Source organism: Suricata suricatta, chromosome 14, assembly GCF_006229205.1.
Source record: "Suricata suricatta isolate VVHF042 chromosome 14, meerkat_22Aug2017_6uvM2_HiC, whole genome shotgun sequence".
Lineage (NCBI taxonomy): Eukaryota > Metazoa > Chordata > Mammalia > Carnivora > Herpestidae > Suricata > Suricata suricatta.
Genome location: NC_043713.1, coordinates 25,566,267 through 25,587,188, shown reverse-complemented (window position 1 = coordinate 25,587,188; position 20,922 = coordinate 25,566,267).

Below are 20,922 nucleotides of genomic sequence, written 5' to 3'. Positions count from 1 at the left end.
AGCGCCCTGCGCCCGAGGCCCCGCGCTCTGCTGCCCCCTGGCGGCCGCCGCGCGCCGCGCCCGTCTAGCCTCCAGGAGCCGCCGCTCGAACCCCGACGCTCGGGCGCCTCCTGGTGGCCACGCTGTCGTACTAACCTGCGGAAAGGCCAGAGGTCGGGAGAACCCTGTGACCAATAGATACTCTGGACTTTTCCCTCTGCCCTCAGCCTTTCTCCCAGGGGACCGCTGACAAAGAGCCAACATCACATTGGCTGGACTAAAGGAAGAGGGAACGGGGTCAAAATCGGAATGGAATGAACAGACCTCTAAAGGGTCCTCGAGATTCGAGATAGTGTGGATTTGGGGGATTGCTTTGGGAATGGGATTGAAAAAGACAGTCCCAAAAGAATGAGGGCCTTCCTCAAATGTGGGAGCTCAGTATTACAAGGGAGATGAGATGTTCTGGGAAGAGGGCCGGGACAGCTTCCCAGAGCCCAAGCCAGCGCCAGCGCTGGAGTCCCCTGCAGGGGCACAACTGCTTTTGACCTCGCCTGAAATTAACACGGATGCAGCATCATCGTCTTGGATGTGGAGTGGGGATAGGACGTCTCACCAGATCAGGCTCACCCTTGCCTCCAGGGCTCAGCCGGGGGGTCAGCCAATAGTTTTCAGAGTGAGTTGGGACCCTCAACCTGTGTGTCTCTTTGCCAGCTCACCTCAAGCTAAACTCCAGGCACCGTCTTGGCTGTTTGTCTTTCTCTTTCGCTCTTTTTTTTTTTTTAACTTTTTCTTTTGTTTATTTATTTTGAGACAGAGACAGAGCACAGGTGGGGAGGCATAGAAAGAGAGGGAGACATATAATCAGAATCAGGCTCCAGGCTCTGAGCTGACAGCCCCCAACACGGGGCTGGAACCCACGAACGGTAAGATCATGACCTGAGCCAAAGTTGGACGCTTAATGGCGCCCCTCTCTTTCATGCTTATCCTGCCCATACACTGGCAGCTGCTTGAGAGAGGGCTCCCCTCCATGTACGCAGCGCTGGGAAGCCTGTGGTGGCCCCTCAGTAAATGCCTGGTGGATGAATGCCCAGGACGTGCTGGGGGCCAACATGAGGCGGAAGGGTATATGCCCCCTGGTCAGAAAGCAGGGCTGAAGCCAAAGATGCCAGCAAAAGGCAGGGGAACATCCTCCGATGTGAGTGGGACCGAGGACACTGCTGGCTGGGTGGTCAGGGAGGACCTCTGGAGGAGGCGTGGTCTCAGCCAGCCCCTGGAAGCCAATGCCAGAGGTGCAGAACGAGGATCCAGAGCTGGGATGGATTCCAGTATGGGTTACCCTCAGCGCGGGGAACCGGGAGGGATGTGTGCCGAAGAAAAGCAAAGTACCGCTCCGTGTCCCCTGTCCCTCCAGAGCCGGACTCCCTTTCTGACAACCGCCCTTCTAGTCACCCACAAGTGGGGGGGGGGGTGGCCTGAGGGGCATCACAACTCCCTCAGGCACTGTGCGCTAGTACTGTGCTTTCTGCCTGGGGCCCAGAAACCACAGACCTGCCACCCACGTCCCCTGCCCCACCTGTCCCCATCACCAACCGTGTCAATTCCCTGACAGTCTGGCTCCTCCTGCCTTCTCCTCTCAAGCCTGGCACCTGAAAATAGTCTGAAGGGAAACCCGAAGACCAAGGAGTGAGACCTGCTCACCTCCACACAATCTCTCCAGGAGGCTGAGGCTCAGAAAGCATCCCAACCAGTAAAGTAGATGGCCACAACATGAAATGTGAACTCTCTCTCCAGGAAGCCCTCCCTGACTTACCTGCAGTCACAAAACAACCTTGGGATACACAAAAGGTGGGTTGGGGGGAGGACTATGGCTTCTCCATCAAATGAAGGGCCGCTCTTAACTGGTGGTCTTCAGAAGGAGTCGCTTTCTGGCAGGTTCTACCCATGTGCCTCGGAGCTCCCTGGGGAATGTCTGCAAGGGGAGGGGACCACGGCTCCTGGCCCCTCCCCTTTCAGTGAGCAGCCCCCACCTTCACATATGCAGAAGCTGGTTCAGCCTGGCAGCCATGTGCACAGTCTGGGGACCAGACTGCCTGTGTTCCAATCCTGGCTCTTCCATTGACTCACTGTGTGACCAAGGACAAGTCTCTTAACTTCTCTGTGCCTCGTTTTTCTCATCAATGCAATAAGGATAATAATAATAATAACCTAACTCATGGGATTATTGGGAAAATGAATTGAAGTGTCTCGCATATAGTACGCACCCAATAAGGGTCTAGCTATTAATATGATCTGCTTTATGTTATAGGACCAGATATACTGTGCTTGATCAAAGACATGTCTGAAAACCTCTGCATTTAATGATATCCAAGGTCTCTTCCGGCTTTAAAAGTCTATGATTTTAAAATGATTTCTTTCCTTTACTCACTTTCCCACCCCTGGGCCTTTGCTCCTGCTGCTCCCTGCCCCCCGGGATGGATCTCCTCCCACCTGCCTGCTGGACTTCCCCTCTGCCTCACTCTACCCTCCCTTTGGGGGCAGCTTTCTCTCCCCCACCCTTCCAGGCAGAGGCGGTCCGTCCCTCCTCCCTCAGGCTCCTGGCACCCGGGCCCCCTTTATCATCTGTCCCCCTCCTCTGTTTCCTTGTCTCTCCTAAGAGCCTGGAGAGCTCAGGGGGTCGCTCTCACCTTCCCCACTTTTGTCCTAGAATAGATTGTTCTGTTGATATTACATTAAGTTTACAAATGAGGAAACCAAGGCACAGAGGCATGGAGCAAATTGCTGGAAACGCCAGGAAGTCAGAGCCAGGAGGAGAAACCAGGGCCCTGGCTCCCAGGCTGGCCCCGCTGCTTCTCCGCCCCCCCCCCCCCCCCGAGGGTTCTCTCGCCGGCTCAGTTCCAGGGCAAGCCTGGCTGCGGGCCTCTCCCCTCGGGCAATGGCGAGAAGGGCGGAAGATGCGGGGCCCCCTGTGCGCGTGCGTACACACATGCACACGTGCATACACATGCACACACACAGAGGCAGGACGTTTCCCAGGGGCTCTGTGGGTGTCATCTCACATCTGGAGCACTGCAGAAGCTTCGACTCAGCGCCCCCCCTCCCCCGTTTCCACGGGCGTCCCCGCCTCTAGCCCATCCTCTGTCCCGCAGCCAGTGACCTGGTAAAACAGGACTCAAATCAAGCCACGCCCCACACAAGACTTCAATGGCCCAGCTCATTCAGGGTAAAAGCCAAGTCCTTTCAGGGGCTTCCAGAGTCCTTCAGGCTCTGACCCCAAGCTCCTCCTCCCCAGATTTCCTCTCCGCTCACTGTGCTCCAGCCACACTGGCCCATCTGGTATTTGCAGACCCCAGGCCCACTCCCCCTTCAGTGCCCTCTCCCAGATGGCCATGGCCAAGTCCCTCCTTGGCTTTTCTCTTTTCTTAATGTTTGTTCGTTTCTTTGTTTGTCTGTTTGTTTTGAGCGGGGAGGGGCAGCGAGAGAGAGGCAGAGAGAGAACCCTAAGCAGGCTCAATGCTCAGCTCAAAGCCCCATGCAGGGCTCCATCCCAGGAACGGTGAGATTGTGACCCGAGCCAAAATCAAAAGTCAGAAGCTTAACTGACTGAGCCACCCAGATGCCCCATCTTCCCAGCTTTTTTGTGGCGGTTCAGATCCCCCTCCTCTTAGAAGCCTGTCCTGGTCTCCATATTTAGAAGAACATCCAGTCATGCCTTATCCCTATACCAACTTGGTTTCTCTTCACAGAACTTCCTCACTTGACGTGGTGTATATATTTCATTTTTATCCAGACTGAAAGCCCATCAAAGCAGCCATTTCGCCTTTTTGTTCACTCAGGTATCCCCACATCTGAAATAAGATGCATCACATAATGTGAGTTCAGTAAAGGTTTGATAAACGTTAAACTAATTGCATGGTTGTGAAGTCACAAAGAAATTGATTTTTAATGGTGGAATTTGATGCATTGCTATCGAATGGGCACAGAGTGGGTGCCGGAAAAGATTTGAAGAACAAAGTGACTTCCTGATGTCTCTGTAAGCACCCTTCACCTCCATCCTAAGCCAGGTGGTGGCGTGTCCTTCGCTGGAAAAGCTTTCAAAGTACAATCACCATTTTGTTGGTGTTGGGGGGTCGGTTTGGTTGGTTGGCTGGCTGGCTGATTTTCTGATGCTGAGCACCTGTGGGCCACTCCGTTTTCTTCATGACGTGACGTTTACCAAAGCACACAGTTGACACCGTCTCTCCTCCCAGTGGTCTCTCCTGACTCTGGGCCCCACCCCCAATTGTCTCTGGCCCAGCCAAATGGAAAATTTAATTCCAACTAATTAGCCCTGAATTCGGTGCCCCTTGTCAAGTTACGGGACTGCCCCTTTTCCAAGAGAGGCGGGCTCCCCACGCACGTGTGGCTGACATTTGACACTGCCTCTCTAGGGAGGGAGACAAAGGCCCCTAGCCCACCATTGTCTCTGCTCAGGAGGTCATGGGCAGCCAGATACAAAAGCCTGATGAATTCTTCATTACCCTCTGACAGGGTGGCTCCTCCAGGCCTGCCCGTCATGGGTCACAGGTGGGCCCTTGAATGGAGCAGGACTTTATCTTCTCAACCAACCTGCTTCTTCTCTTGAGTCTTTGAACCAGGCTCCCTGAACCTCCTTCCCACAGCCTCCTCCCCTTGGAGCTGCAAACCATGCAGTGCAGCTGAAACCAGAATCCTCGCTGCCAGGTCAAGGCAAGGGCGCCCCAGCATCCCGAGAGCACCCCCCTCCTTCCCTCCACACCACAGCACCTGCAGCGGAGCAAGGCTGCAGGGGTCACTGAGTGAGACCCTGGTTCTTGGTGCCGCTGTCCACTTCCCGGCTCCAGGAAGAGTCTCCAGGGATAGAGCTGCCCCTCCTGCCACACAGAATGGCCTAAAGAGGAAGCATCCTCCCCACACTTCCCCAGCCCCCAGGAGTCCGGAGGCAGCACCGGGTGAACGTCTGGAAGGAAAGCGCCATGCTGTGCCATGGCGCCCTCTGCTGGTGGACCCCATGACACATGAGGATGGCAGATTCCATGCCCTGTCCTGACTCTTGTCCAAACACTGTCCCCTGCGCTCACGTTCCCCGCTCACCCAGGAAGCCCTTCGAGGCCGCAGACCTCTGGCCAAGTCTCCTCCAGAAATAAATGGAGGGCGAGGGAGGGAAGAGGAAGCCTGGGGGAGGGGCTGGTTTGAGTTAATGAGCTATGTGCTTTCCTTCCCCTATAATCCACCGTATTTGATGTAGCAGCCAATTTAACTTAGCCGTGGGATAATTTGTCATGGGGTTGTTAGGATGGGGATGTTGCCAGGGTGGAATGAGGAAGGGTGGGCAAGGCAGGGCCAGACAGACAGAGCAGGGGACTGTCCCCGCACTTCCTAGAAACCCACCCCGGGGGGAGGGGCATACTCTACTCACCAGGAGCCCAGAAACAGAAGAGCGGACAGGCCGAGGGCTCCTGGGGGCAGAGCTAGGATGGGATGAGGGAGGGGTGGGCTCAATGACCCCAAGACAGAGACTCTGGCCGAACAGAGGACCTCGCCTCTCCCCCAAGGACAGGGCTGTGACTGTGTAACACTCCAGAACCTGGGATCCAAGCCGCTTTGTACATGTTTACTGGATCTGTATAATCCAGGGACCACTAGACAGACTGGGTCCAGGCATCAATGAGTGAGCCCCATACAAAGCGTCTCTGCATCTCAGGATGTGACAGAACCAGGACAATCTGGCCTCCTGTCTGTGGTCCCTGCCTCGTGCCACCCTTAGAGCCAAATATCAGAGGACGTCAGCTTTAGATGGTCCTTCGAAGGTAACTCACTTTACAGATAAGCTGGGTGACCCCAGGTCCCGGTTTGCCCAGGTAGCTGTCCCAGTCTCCACCTGTTGTCCTGAGGTTATTGTTAATAATACTGCCTTCCACTCACAAGACCATCTCTGTACTGTGGACAGTTACCTGTTTGCGCCCCTACAGAAGAAGCAGCGGTCATGCTTAAGTCCCCTGACATCCTGTGTTCTTCCTGCCCCGCTGAACCACTGCTATGCGCCCAGGCCTGGCAGTCAAGTCCATAAAATTGGAGGCTCCCTGCCCACTGGCATCCTCCTCCTGCAGGAAGTCTCCCATGACTGCAGCCTGCAGGGGCCTGCCACAGCTGAGCCCCGCCCTCCCAACCCTGGGTCCAGCACTGACCCGTTTCTCCACCAAAAAGTGCCAGAGTGGAGAGTGTGGGAGAAGGCGAGTGGAACAAGATAGTGGACGGGTAGCAAGTGCCAGAAGGTCGGGATCTGGGATCTGTCACCACACATTTCTCTCCTGGTATCTGAAATGCAACCGTGGCTGGAGGCCCAACTGGGAGATGGGGAAGCCACACATCTAGATGGGACTGGAATTAAAAGGTTGATTTGACCATTTGCATCCTATGGTCCTGAGCAGAGGGGGACGGCCAGGCCCTCTCTAGCCAGATTCTCTAGAATGCTTTTCTGGTAGCCTGTGGCCCTGACTTCTTTCCATCCCACCGCTGTGACCTGCAGACCTTGTCTGGTTCCTCTGCCACCTTGTCCACCCGTTTTTTTGCCAGCCTGCTTTCGGGGTAGCGGCTCCAGGCACCAGGTGGAGTGCCGGATTCTCTCTCCTCCCTTCTCTTAGCGAAAGTTGTGGAGTCCTCGTCCTCCCGGCACCCCAGCCTTCCTACTCCTGGATAGACCAGACCCCTTCCCCAGTGTCTGAGCTGCGGGAAGCCTGCCGTCCACTCTCTGGGATGTAGCACCACCTCGTGGCAGCCTGCAGCATGACAAGGCCACCGGTGAAATTTCAGTGAGTCCACAAATTTATCAAACATGGACCAGATACAGGTATTATGCGGGGCCGTGAGGAATGGGCAGAAGATCAAGCCAAAAAAAAAAAAAAATCAAACAAAAACCTAAGACGTGCTCCTCACACCAGAAGATACCTACTTTTGAGCATGAGCATGAGTCAGATCATCATAAATCCTGGCTGCAGCACTTACCAGCTATGTTATCCTGGCCATGTTCTTTAACCTCTCTATGCCCCAACTTCCTCTTTTGTTCCCTGGTAATATTAAAAGTACCTGTCTCAAAAAGATGTTGCAAAGATTAACGGAGTTGAAGGATTAAAACACTTGGCACACAGCTTGGCAGACAGTATATGAGGTTTTAAATGGATACTGTTCTTACTGAGATGATGCAATGATTAACTCAGGTGACGTGTTGTCAGAGTTCAGGGGGAGGTCCACCCAGTATTGGACTGGAACTATGACAGAGAGCTTAACAGGAGAGGTGAAGAACGGAGTAGGGCCCTGGGGAAAATGTAAGGCCAGTAAGCAAGTCAGTAAACCTCTTTAGACCTTGTCTTTGAATGAGAATAAGACAAAGTACTTGAAGGTAAAGCCTCAGGCAGATAATCCTGAGGCTAACATCTTTCAGTGATTAACAGGAATCACACACCGACCATGTGTCAGGCTTTGGAGCTTCTGAGTCAAGAAGATATTGTCACCAACCCAAAAATTGCAATCTGGCTCACATCAGAGAGAAGAGGTGGTTGGCTTCCCCACCCCAATCCCTACGCCAAACACGGAAGGCAAAGGTCAAGGCTATTTGTCAAGAGTGTATCCAGAGCAAGCCGAATCTCCAGGATGTCGCCCCCTACAGGTCGAGCCAGGGGGCAGCAGGACTGCAGTCTCATCAGATGCTTGACCAGGGAATCAACCCTCTCTCAACAGAATTCATCTCACAGCTCAGGACCGAGGGCCCTGTGTTCCTGCGGTCTCTCGGCATTTAGAGGTGTCTCTCCGTCCCCTGCCACATGGTCCTCTCCACTGACAGTTCACACATGAGTGTTTGCTTCTTCAACACTAGCAGAAAAGTCTTTCTCTTCTAGTAGCTCGGAGTCCTGTGTAAAGAAATGTAATCATGGCAGTGACTTCCCATCATCTCTGCCATATTCTATTGGTGAGGAGCAAGTCACAGGTCCCACCCCCACACCGGGACAGAGGGCTGAACAGGAATATGGATCACCCGGTGTGTCTACTTCAGTAAGTGAGGCAGGTGATTGCACTGAAATGCACAGGCCCTGAACCAGAGCATAAAGATACTGATTAGCTTCAGATTAGACTAGATTAAGTGTGCTTATTAAAGTTTGTAGGTAACCACTAAAAGAACATACCTAAGATCTATAACTCCAGACTGACGAAGGGGAAGAGCAGAAGCCTCAGTACAAAAGAAAACAAAAAGGGGGGGGGGGCGGGAGAAATGAAGATGGAGCAAGTAGAAAATGCAAAATGATATAACTAAATCCACATTTATCAGTAGTTCCAAGCATAAGTGGATTCATTAACTTGCCAGTTAAAAGGTAAAGTTTGTATCACTGAATTTGTCAATCATCCAGGTACAAGCCTTCTGCAAGAGACATTTTTAAAACACAAAGAGGCAGAAAGTAAAAGGATGGAAAAGGTAAATAAACCATCAAAATGGTATTCAAAAGAAAGGTGGCTGGCTACAAGCATTGTGATTTGGTCGTCAAGTAGAATATCATCCAGCAATGAAAATGAGTAAATCACAGCGATATTCACCAAAGGGCCAGACTACTAGAATGTTGATTTTTTAAAAAGCCAATCATAAAAGAATGCATGCAATCTGATTCCACTTAAATAAATTCCAAAAGCATTCAGAACTAAACATTTTGTTTGCAATATATCCCTTTGTGATAAATTAGAAAGAAAACAATGAAATTTTCTCTGGAGATGGGGGAGGAATTTGGAAAGGGTACAAGGAGGCTTCAGAGTTACAACAATGGAAACTTGGTGATATTTTGAATTAAATGACACAATACATGAAAACAATTTTTCTTTAAAAATTTTTTTTAATTTTTATTTATTTTTGAGACAGACAGAGACAGGGTGTGAGCAGGGGAGGGGCAGAGAGAGAGGGAGACACAGAATCTGAAGCAGGCTCCAGACGCTGAGCTGTCAGCACAGAGTCCAACTCGGAGCTCGAACTCACTAACTGTGAGATCATGACCTGAGCTGAAGTCAGATGCTTAACCAACTGAGCCACCCAGGTGCCCCAATTACTTTTTTTTTTAAATATTTTTTAATGTTTATTTATTTTTGAGAGAGACAGAGCATGAGCGGGGGAGAGGCAGAGAGAGGGAGACACAGAATCTGAAACAGGCTCTAGGCTCTGAGCTGTCAGCACAGAGCCCAACACGGGGCTTGAACTCACAGACCATGTGATCATGACCTGAGCCCAAGTCAGACGCCCAACCAACTGAGCCACCCAGGTGCCCCCATGAAAATAATTTTTTTAAGCTTAGTACACAATAGATGCATATGCATTTTATTCGTACCCTTTATACCTTTTTAAAGTTCTTTCATTGTGTTTAAAATTCAAAAATTATTTTAAAAGGTTTGAAATCATGATAGCTTACGTATTCTTGACCCAGAGGGAAAGTCCAGCAATGGCACCATGAGAAGAGAGCCCTTGCCCTGGGATTGCCACGCACTTCACAAACACCAACGTGTAGCATCCTACAAGGTCAAGTCTAGCGACATAGCCCAACAAAGACCCGAAGTGCTCGTGACCACTGCAGCCAGGAGATACTCTTATGGTGGGGAATTGACGCCAGACCAAGGGAAGGGTCTTGTTCCTTTCTCTCTTTCCAGTGAACCCAGTAGACGTCTGCTCCACTCTGGGCATCTCAGAATCCCTGTCCAGGTAAAAAATATCTTTCCCATGATGCTATGTGCTTCGCTCACTTTCTCATTTCACACATTTTTTGGTAATACCTGCCACGTGCCAGACCATGGGCCGACTGCCAGGAATACCACACCGAAATATGACAAACACAGTCACACTCCCAGATGCGCAGAGCCTGCGAGCGTTGCAGACGAGCAAACAGGCACATGCAGTGGGGAATGGTAAATGCAGGAAGGGCGTGAGCTCTGTGCATGGGGGGAGAAGACAGGGAAGGTTTCCAAACTCGGGGTGGAGATAGGGAGCCAGGCCAATATGGCATCCAAGCTGGGAAGGCAGAGAGTCTGCGAAGCCACCACCCACCGCCCCCAGCATCAAGCTCACTTAGATTCCTTAACAACAGTTTGATCTATCACCCAAGGACCAAACCTTTCCTGTCTTCGATTGTAGAGTCAGCGTCCAATACCCACTGGGGTGATGAGCCCCCTTGTTTGGCGCTATGCTTGTCTCCCACCGGGGCCTTGCTTTGGGTCGTCCTACAGGGTGGGGAGCCATCCTCCTGAGATGGCGGCTGCAGGTGCCCACTCTGTCCTGCCCTGGGCCCTTGGCAGGGGTCTGGTCTGCTGGCCTGCCGTGTGACAAGCAGAAATGAAGGAAATAGAACACTAGACTCTTATCTTCCCACCCTGCACCCCCTCCACCAGAAGCATGCAAGGCCAGTCCAAACTCTTGAGCCCAGGCAGCCCCATCTGGGGCCACCAGGAGAGGAGGCAAGGAGGCTGGGAAAGGTGGAGGCGTGCATCTACAGTGGGGAGACCGGCTCCACAGCTGTCTAGCTGTGTGGTCTTGTGCACGTCACATCATACCTTTGGCCTCAGTTTCCTCCTCTGTGAATTGGGCATAGACATGCCTGCCTCTTGATAGAAACAGGGTGAAGGAGCTGATTCAGGGAATCCCTCTGAGAGATGCAAAGCTCAGTCTTTGTTCTCAAGTCTGGCCAGGGTGTTTCAGCCCTTCCATCTCCACGCAGGCCAGAGACTCCTCCCTCCCCACCCAAGGCCACTCTCAGCACACCCTCCACCCAGACCAGACCCAACCTCACTCAGTTTCCGACTCTAGACTCCCATGCGGCCTCCCAGGGGGCCTCAGAAGGAGCCGAGCCAGAGTGGCTGGGGAGGAGGGCATCAGACTCTTTCCTACGATTTGTTTGACAGGAAGTTGGCCAGGGGCTTTTCCTATTGCCCGAAGGATGCTATGCACCCCAGCACCACCAGGTGGCCCCAAGGAGTCAGCCATTGATTGTAACTCCACTCTGGGAGCTCCTGAGACAACACATTTGTTTTCTAATTTTTAAAATGTTTATTATTTTTTAAGAGACAGAGAGACAAAGTGTGATCAGAGGACAGGCAGAGAGAGGGAGACACAGAATCTGAAGCAGGCTCCAGGCTCTGAGCTGTCAACACGGAGGCCGATGTGGGGCTTGAACCCACAGACCACAAAATCATGATCTGAAGTCAGATACTTAACCAACTGAGCTACCCAGGAGCCCCGACAACACATTATTTTAAAAGTACAGAAGGCAAGCCTTCTCAACCATCAGAGGCCACAGACCAATTTAAGAACCAGATGCGAACTATTGACCACCTCCTCCAGAAAAATGTCCCACACATATACTCAGTATTGTCACACAGCATCAGAGCACCCTCAGAACCCTAACCCATTCACAGATCCTCTAGAACTTTTTGTAACTCAGCCTAGGTATCCCTGCCCTGACCTTGGCTACGTCCCTCACTGTCTGGGTGATACCTCTACCCCCTGTGATCAGACCCATGCCTCTGTCCATCCTGGTGAGATCTGGTTCAGGTGCTCCACCAATAAAGCCTAAAAAGAAAGTCACCAAAGATTAGCCAGCTTAAGGAATGGGGGACTGTGGACTAATTGCCTATGAGCCCCAGGCCTAGATTTTATGTTTTAAATCAATTACCGATGCCTCTTTTGTCAAGAGAAACCATTGCACCACTACCACCTGCACATCAGGGCAGAGAGACAAGGGTGCAGTGGAGAGGGAGGGAGGGAGGCAGAAAGGAGGCAGAACTTAGGACAGAGGAAAGACTTCCCCCTTCTAGGTACCCTGGCAGCCACTCTGTCTTCTAAAGAGAGGGTACTGAGCTGAAGTAAGACTTCTGTTCATATTACAAGGTCATTTACTTACCCCACAGTGGTTTACTGGGTGACAATTATGTGTATGCCAGGCACTGTTCCAGGCACTTGGGATATGACAGTGGCCATCAAGATGGACATGACCCCTGTCTTACCACCTAGTGAGGAAGACACTCTAGAAAATATTTACTCTCATAATGAATTAATCACAGTTGAGACACGGGGAACAAAAAATACCATGCTATGGGAATATATAAGAGGTGATCCAAAGAGAGGAGAGGACGGAAAAAGGGCTTCTCAGAGGAAGTGATGCTTAAGCTGAGCTGGAGGATAGTAAAGGAGGAAACAGGTGGAGAAGGGAAGGACAGCATTCAGGCAGAGGTAATAGCACGAAAAAGGCAGTATGGCAGGCGGAAGCCAGTGTGGCTGGCGCAGCAGCCCAAAAAATATTGTCAGGGGTCTGCACCATTCAGAGGTGCCCTCAGGCTGCTGCAAGGGTCAGGGACCAGGCAGGAACACTGCCATCTGCTCTTGGAAGAGATGGGCAGATCTGCCCTGCCGTACCCCAAGAAACACCGGCTACTTGTGGGGTACTCTCCAGTGTGGGTATTAGTGACAAAACTCACTTGGGTCCTCCTACTCAGAATTTCCACAGAACCATAGACTCATAGACCTAGAAAGCCTCCAAGAGACCATCTGAAGCCGGGGGTATGATCCTGGCTGCACAATCAAATCACCTGAGACATGTGGAAAAAAATATTTATGTTCAGACAAACTCAATCGGAATACCTGGCACAAGACTCCATCACGGGCACTTTGTAAAGCTCTTAGCTGATCCCAGTGAGCATCCAGGGTTGAGAATCATTACTCATTAATGACTGAGGCCCTTTTACAAAATTATTTGTCTTAGAAATGTATGCATATTCACATTATACACAAATTGAAAGTGAAGAAAAAGCAGTGGTCATTGAAATCTCGTGTTTTAAAATATGGCTGAACCTAGGGAAAAGTGGATCTCACTTTCTCTTGCTTAGTCCAGAAAAGTAGTATTTAAAAGATGGATATGGGGCACCTGGGTGGCTCAGCTGGTTAAGCATCCAACTTCGGCTCAAGTCATGATCTCATGGTTTTTGAGTTCGAGCCCAGTGTCAGGCTCTGTGCTGACAGCTCAGAACCTCATACCTGCTTCAGATTCTGTCTCTCTCTCTCTCTCTCTCTGCCCCTACCCTGCTCACTCTCTCTCTCTCTCTCTCTCTCTCTCTCTCTCTCTCAGTAAATAAACATTAAAAATTTTTAAAGGTGGATATATAAGTGTTACTATTTTTTTAAAAATAGAACTGTGGAGAGCCACAAAAAAAATGAAGTTTGACCTCTTCCCTACCCATGCACAAAAATTAACTCAAAGTGGATCAGAGGCCTCAGTGCAAGAGCTTAAAACAATAAAAATCATAAAGGAAAACGTAAGAGTATATCTTCATGCCCTTGGGTTAAGCAAAATTTTCTCAGATACGACACCAAAAGCAAGCAACACAAGAAAAAATAGATGAAATGGCCTTTATCACAATTACAGTCTCCTGTGGTGCACACAATACCATCAAGAAAATGGGAAAAAACAACCTACCTTATGGGACCATACGTTTGTAAATTATGTATTTGCCAAGGGACTGTACGCAGCCTATATAAAGAACTCCTACTACTCAACAATAAAGGACAAACAACCCAATTTCAACGTGGGCAAAGCATCTAAGTAGACATTTATTTAAAAATTTTTAAGTGATCAATAAGCCCAAGAAAAGCCCAGCAGCCATCAGGGAAATGCAAATCAAGACCACAATGAGATACCACTTTACACCCACTAGAATGGCTATCATCCAAAAGACAGAGGATGTGGCAAAGATGTGGAGACGGTGGAACTTTTACACAATGCGGGCGAGAACGGAAGGCGGTTCAGCCGCTTTGGAGAACAAATGATCAGCTCCTCAAAATGTCAGACACAGAGTTATCGTGTGGCGTAGCAATTCTACTCCAAAGTATACAGCCCTGAGAAATGAAACCATATCCCCACAACCTGTACGTGAGTGATTGGCCACGATGGCCCCAAAGTGGAAACAACCCAAATGTCCATTAATTGATGAATAGATAAATAAAAAATGGTGTCTGAACACAATGAAATGGTATTTAGTGACCCGAAGGAATGAAGTATTGACACGTGCTACGAGATGAGTGAGGTTTGAAATCATTATGCTAATTGAAAGAAGCCAGTGTTCATACAAAATGTCTAGAACAGGCAAATCTACAGAAAGCAGAGTAGTGGTTGCCGGGGACCGGGAGGGGTGGGGAGTGAGAGCCAGTGGGTACAAGATTTCTTTGGGGGGTGATAAAATGTTCTGAAATTGATTGTGATGATAGTTGCACAATTCTGTACATACTAAAAACCATTGAATTGCACAATTTAAGTGAGTGAATTGTGTAGTATGTGAGTTATCTCTCAATAAAGCTGTTTTTTTAAAAACAGTGTTATACTCACTTCCCTATTCTGGGTAGGATTGGGTCATTGCTTTCTTATATTTCATGTTTTCCATTCTTTTCCTCTTTCCATATTGTTAAGCCCACCCATCTATCTGGATTTGTTTCTTACATCTGATCTGGTGATCTCCCTCCCTCCATCTCTCTCTCTGTCTCTCTCTCTCTCTCTCCCTTTCTCTTTCTCTCTCCTTTTCCTACTTCAGTTCTTTCTCTCACCAAGAAAGATTTGCAGCTTTGCTCCAATAGAGAGCTGGTAAGCCACCAAGCAAGTGGCTTTTCAATGAGTCACTGTCAGCTCTTCCCCCTTGTCACAGTTACGAAATTCCCAAGTATATTGGCCACATCACATTAGATTATGTCTTCAAAGAACAAAGGGGGAAGGGCCCCTAAGGCAGATAAAGTGTGTGGCCAAGTTGACTCCTTGGCAAATGGAACCATTTAGGAAAAGGATTTTCTGTAACCTTCTCTTACTCAGGTACCCTGTGCTCTAAAGAGCACCACCTCGCGTAAGGCAAATAATGACAGAGGGGACACCTGATAAAAGCAGGAAGACTGAGTTGCCCAAATGTGGGAGATCTCATGTTCCAAAGGTGGCTATAGCAATATTTCTGATCCCATCTTCTCTTCCAAGTTCTCGGACAACACTCCTAAAAAGTAGAATCAAATTCCACTCCCTTTGAGCACTGCTCAGCCTTGAGGTTTTTCTTCCAATGACTAGAACACAGCAGATGTGATTCCTGATGCTAGGTTAGAGTGATTTGGCTTCCATCTGGCGGTCCCCATCTCTTTGCCCCTCACTCTGTCTCCCTCTCTTTCCCTCTCTGTCTCTCTCTCTCTCTCCCTATTCCCCCCTTTTGCTCTCTCTCGGGACCCAGCCTCCTTGTTCAGAGGAAACTCTGACCTCACAGAGAAGCTACACATGTGTGTTCTAGCCAACAGTAAGCTAAAGCCTGAGCCCACAGCCAGCATTCACCTCCAGATAAGTACAGGAAGGAAGGAGGGAGGAACAGAGGGAAGGAAAGACAGAAAGAAGAAAGGAGGGAGTTTTCAGTTTCAGTTCACATCCACCCAGCTGACAAGTAAAAGACAAACGAGCTATCCCTGCCGAGTCCCCTCCAAACTGCAGATTCCTGAGATATTCGTTTCCTTTTACCGTATAACAAATTACCCCATAACTTTGTGGCCTGAAACATTTATTTTCCCACAGCCTCTGTAGATCAGGAATCTGGACATGGCTTAGCTGGTCCTCTGCATCAGGGTCTTTCAAGGGCTGTGATCAAGGTGTTTCCTGGGGCTTTAATCATCACAAGGTGCCACTGAGGAAGGCTGTCGTGGTCCCAGCTCACTCCTGTGGTTGCTGGCAGGATCGCCTTCGATTCCCTGTCACGTGAGCCTTACATCACACCGCGGCTTCCTTCATGCCAGCCACGGCAATTGAACCAAATTGGTAGCAAGATGGAAGCCATCAGTCTTATAACCTAATGACAGAAGTGAATCCCATCTCTTTTGCCACATTCATTCATTAGAAGAAAGCCCCCCCCTACACACACACATAAGGGCAGAGGATCAGACTAGTGTGAGGATACCAGGAGCTGTCATCAGATGCTGCATTAGCACTCAGCAAAAGCAATGTTTTGTCAATTGAGTGCACGTGGTTTGGGAATGGTTTGTTATTAAGTAACCAAAAATACCAGAGCATGGGGAAATGGAAAGGCTGGGTAGGAAAACTGTATTTGTCAAGTATTTTCTATATGCCAGTATCATTTTACAGATGGGAAAACTGAGTCTTAGTGTTTAATGACTTGTTTAGTGACTCACCATTAGTGGCAGAATGGGAATGAAAAGCAATTCCATCAGACTCCATAGCCCATGACCTTTTCACTTTTCCACTCTTTCCTGTCCTCTGAAGAGAAACAATTCCAAACCATTTGAATATTAAATGGCGTTTTACCAATGGCTTGTTTTAAATCCCTAAATTTAACCAGCAGAGATTATTTCTAGCTACACTCCCCCACCCATACTCCTTCAAGTCTCCGTTATGAAGGACTTTCCTCTTGATGCAAATTCTGGGTCTTATGAACCTGGCAGGACCAGCCCACTATGCTTAGCTGGATTTTCCTCCATAAAAACAAGCTTTCTGGAATACTATTATTGGTTTCCCATGGTGAGGACATAGATTCCAGGAAGTTGGTTTCAAAAGCTAAAAAAAGAACATGAGGCAGACATCTGTTTGAGTAGAGAAGAATGTAAAGCCCCAACTGCCCCTGTCGCTGGCGTGTCCAGCCCCACCCCACGCCCTGCCACCTGTCCCTCGGGGGGGGGGGGGTACAGACTGAGCACATAGCAAAACCTGGTGTTTATTCATTTATAGCTCCAGGACCGGAGGAAGGCTGACTTTTAACAGCCATGTTTTTAAATATATAATGTGCATGTTAATTATCTTAAGAAATCTGTTTAAAAACTAATCTCAGATGAAAGATTTCTGTTAAGGGAGACAGAGACATGTGTCAGGTTGGATTCTGTGATTGCTATGTCCTCCTGGGTGCTGATTCTGGGATGTCCTGCATTTGATCAGGACCATTCTATAAGCATTCAATTCCATCCTCAGGCCTGGGAACTCAGCAGATAGCTGGTCCCTTCAGGAGCACCCTGCCTGGTGGGGGACAAGGAAGGTTTTTCCAGAAGCAGCAGATAACCCAAAACCAAACCCTAGATGCTCAGGGTTGAATGATATTCTAAAGGATTAAGCACATCAAAAAGCTGTCTTCACTCTTCTTCAATCCACAATGATAACGATGGTAATCATAATGAGAATTGCTATGTACCAATTGGAGTGCTTAGTCCATTAACATATAATCATTGACATGGTTGAACTTAGGTCTACCATTTTATTATTTGTTATCTGTTTGTCTCCTCTGTTCTTGTGTGTTTATTCCCTCTTTCCTTCCTACTTTGGACTATTTAAGTGTATTTTAGAACTACTTTGAATATATCTATGTAATATATTTTAAATATGACTATTTGCATTGTTTTTTAGAGGTCGCACTAACAATTATAGCGTATACTCTTGATTTTTTTAGAGTCGATATTCTACCATTTCACATAAGATGCGGAAAATTTGCAACTGTAAGTTCGTCATTTATCCCTTACACTACCCCCCCTAGCATTCTTTATGTATTAGTTGCCATGTGTGTTACATCTACATCTACACTATTATAATTTCTTTTTAAAATAGCTTATGTATTTTAAAGAAATTGAGAAGAAAAATAGTTTTATATATTTACCCAGACATCTATTGTTACTGATGTTCTCTATTCCTTTCTGGGGGGTCCAAGTTTCCCTCTGATATAATTTCCCATCAGCTTGAAGAACTTGCTCTGCCTTTCTTCCATTGAAGATCTGATGGCGAGGTGAAAGAATGTCTACTTTGCCTTCTTTTTGGAGGATATTTGCTGGATATAGAATTCTGGGTTGATAATTTTTCCTTTTGGTGCTTTAAAGATGTTGTTCCACTATTTTCTGGGACTCCATGTTTTCTCACAAGAAGTCTGTGGGCGTCAAAATTACTGTTGCCCACTATGTAATGTGTCATTTTTCTAAGCTGCTTTCAAATATTCTCTTTCTCTTCTAGTTTTCAGTATTGTGACTATACAGCATCCAGTTGTGGTTTTCTTTACATTTATTTTCCTTGGGGTTCACTGGATTTCCTGAATCTATAAATTCATGTCTTTCAGCAGATTTGGAAAATTTTCAGTCATTATTTCTTCAGATATTTTTCTGCCCCATTATTTCTCTCCTTTCTTTTGAGACATCAGTAGATGTCTGCTATTGTCCTACAAATTCTGGAGGGTTTGTTCTTTTTTTTAAATTTTTTTTTCTTTCTCCTTTTTCAGATTGGATAATTTCTATTGATGAACCTTTATGTTCACTGATTTTTTTTTTCTATCTTCTCTGTTCTGCTATTAGTCCTGAGAGTAAGGCATTTCACTATTGGAGAAAGAAGTTACAATTACGCAAGAGAAAGAAAAGAAGGCCAGAATATATTATATTAGTGTTGGTGGTATCAGAAACTAATTTATGATGATTGATGAGGATGAGGATGAGAGAGAGAGAGACGGGTTCACATGAGTTAAGATATATACATATATTCCTAAATCTATTCACTGAAAGGATTAGAAACAGTAACACCCCAACTGCAATGAGAACATCTAGTGCTCAGATCTTGGTTTCTACATACCATTTTCCAAATAAAGGAACCAGAGTTCTTTGGAGAAATGGTTGATTCCACAGCTGGGACAGGGAAATTACAAGATGAGCTTGAGCATCCTGTGGTACTCGAAAATAAGGAAGTCCTCAAAAAAATTATGGGAGCATGTCAAAGCCTTCAGGCCACTCTGAAAGAGCCCCCAATGTGTTAATATTGAATTATATCCCAAATAATAAAATAAATATCCATTGGTCCATACTGATATAAACAAATAAATAAATAAATAAGCAGATTGGGGGTTAGATGAGATACCTCTTCCTTCATAAGAATCCCAACTAATAAATGTAGAATGAATTAGAAAAATAGAAGATCACCATTAGGACATCTCAGGAGCAAAGGCTGCAGGAGAGACCCATCAATGAATGGTCAAATCAGTGGTTTAGGGAAAGGTTAAGGGAAAAACAGGATGTAGCTTCAAAATATCTTCATCCAAATATTTATTAATTACTGTGGTAGAATATATTCACAAATTCTTTATTATGCCTCCTTTCTGAGAGGTGGACCTTAATTTATCTCCCCATGAGTGTGGGCTGAATTTAGACACTTTTCTAACAGTGTATAAATAGAGAAAAATATTAACTGTATAGTGGAGAAACCTGGCAGACACCACCTTAACCAAGTGTTCATGGTTAATATCACCAGTAATAAGATGTATCAACATTATATACTCTGTGATATAATGCAGTGAGATGTCTTCTCTGGATATTGTTCCCCCAAATCTACAATATCAGCCTACTTGTGGAAATTTACTAAACCAACTTCAGGAAATTCATAAAATGCCAGACTCCTAAATATGGCTATAAAGTGGCCAGGTCATTAAAGACAAGGAAAAAATGGGGAACCATTATAGAAGAGTGGTAAATAAGGTAAACGTGAAGATGAATGTAATGTGGTGTCCTGGATTAGAGCTGGAACACAATAAGAATATTAGTAGAAAAACTGGGGAAAAACTTCAAGATGTAAAACTTCTTGGGGTGCCTGGGTGGCTCAGTTGGTTAAGCATCCAACTCGACTGCAGCCCGTCATGAATTCAGAGTTCATGGGTTTGAGTCCCGCATCGGGCTCTGCACTGATAGCTCAGAGCCTGCTTTAGAGTCTGTCTCCCTCTCTTTCTACCCCTCCCCCAGCTGTTCTTTATCTCTCTTCAAAGGTCCTTTCAAAAAAGGACGTAAAACTTCTTGAGCATTGGGACAGAGTTGCTCTATACCCAAGGGCTTAGTATAAAGCCTTCAACACTGACTTCATGATGTGCTCAAGTCAGATATAACAATAGGAATAACAGCTGCCAGTTATTGCATCCTTACTGTATGTCAGATACCCAGATCCGGGCCTTACATGCAATCTCAACAGCATCACAAACTCCATCATACAGGTGAGATGTTGAGCACAGAGACGTACCGTTGCCCCCAGTCACACAGCTGGTCATTGCAAGGGCCAAGTATTGAATGTAGGAAGTTTGGCTTCAATGTTCATACTCTTAAGTATCATGCTTGGGCTGTGTGAGTATTTATCAAATTGCTGCCATCAGAAATTAAGTAGTTCTACTCCAAGAATACTTAGACTCATCAAAAATAAGAACCATAAAATATTGAAGACATTCTTTCTAGAGCAGCACAAGTTACATCCAGATTTTTCCAGCTTTAATCAGCCTCCATCCACCCCCTCGATTCTACCACCGCTGCGAGAACCTATACTCTTAGTCACTTAATATCTGCTAAATCAACTCAATTGTTTTTGCTTAAGCAAATTATTTTAAAAGGAAAGTGACCTCATGTCACTATTGTCAGTGGAAAAGAGTATCATTTACCTTAAGTAAATGGTAACCTAAAAATAAATACCATAGAAACAGAACAATGTCATTAAATCACAGTTTGATGCTAGTTCCTGCCAAAGGCCCTGAGCCTCAGCGAGCTCTGTTCTCTTCGCTGAGACAAGGGAGATGTAGCAAGTGTGAGAGACATGTTCAAGACCAGTACCAAAAGGTAATCAGAAGAATTACCTAAAAAAAAAAAAAAAAAAAAAAAAAAAAAAAAAAAAAAAAAAAAACCACTAAAAAAAAAAAGCTTTCTCTGGAATTTGGGATAAGGGGACAGAAACCCTGAAGGAGCCATGACTTCAAAATGAAAACTTATTTCTGGGGCTCCTGGGTGGCTCAGTTGGTTACATGCCTGACTCTTGGTTTTGGCTCAGATCATGATTTCATGGTTCGTGGGTTTGAGCCCCATGATGATCTCCATGCTGATGGTGCAGAGCCTCCTTGGGGATT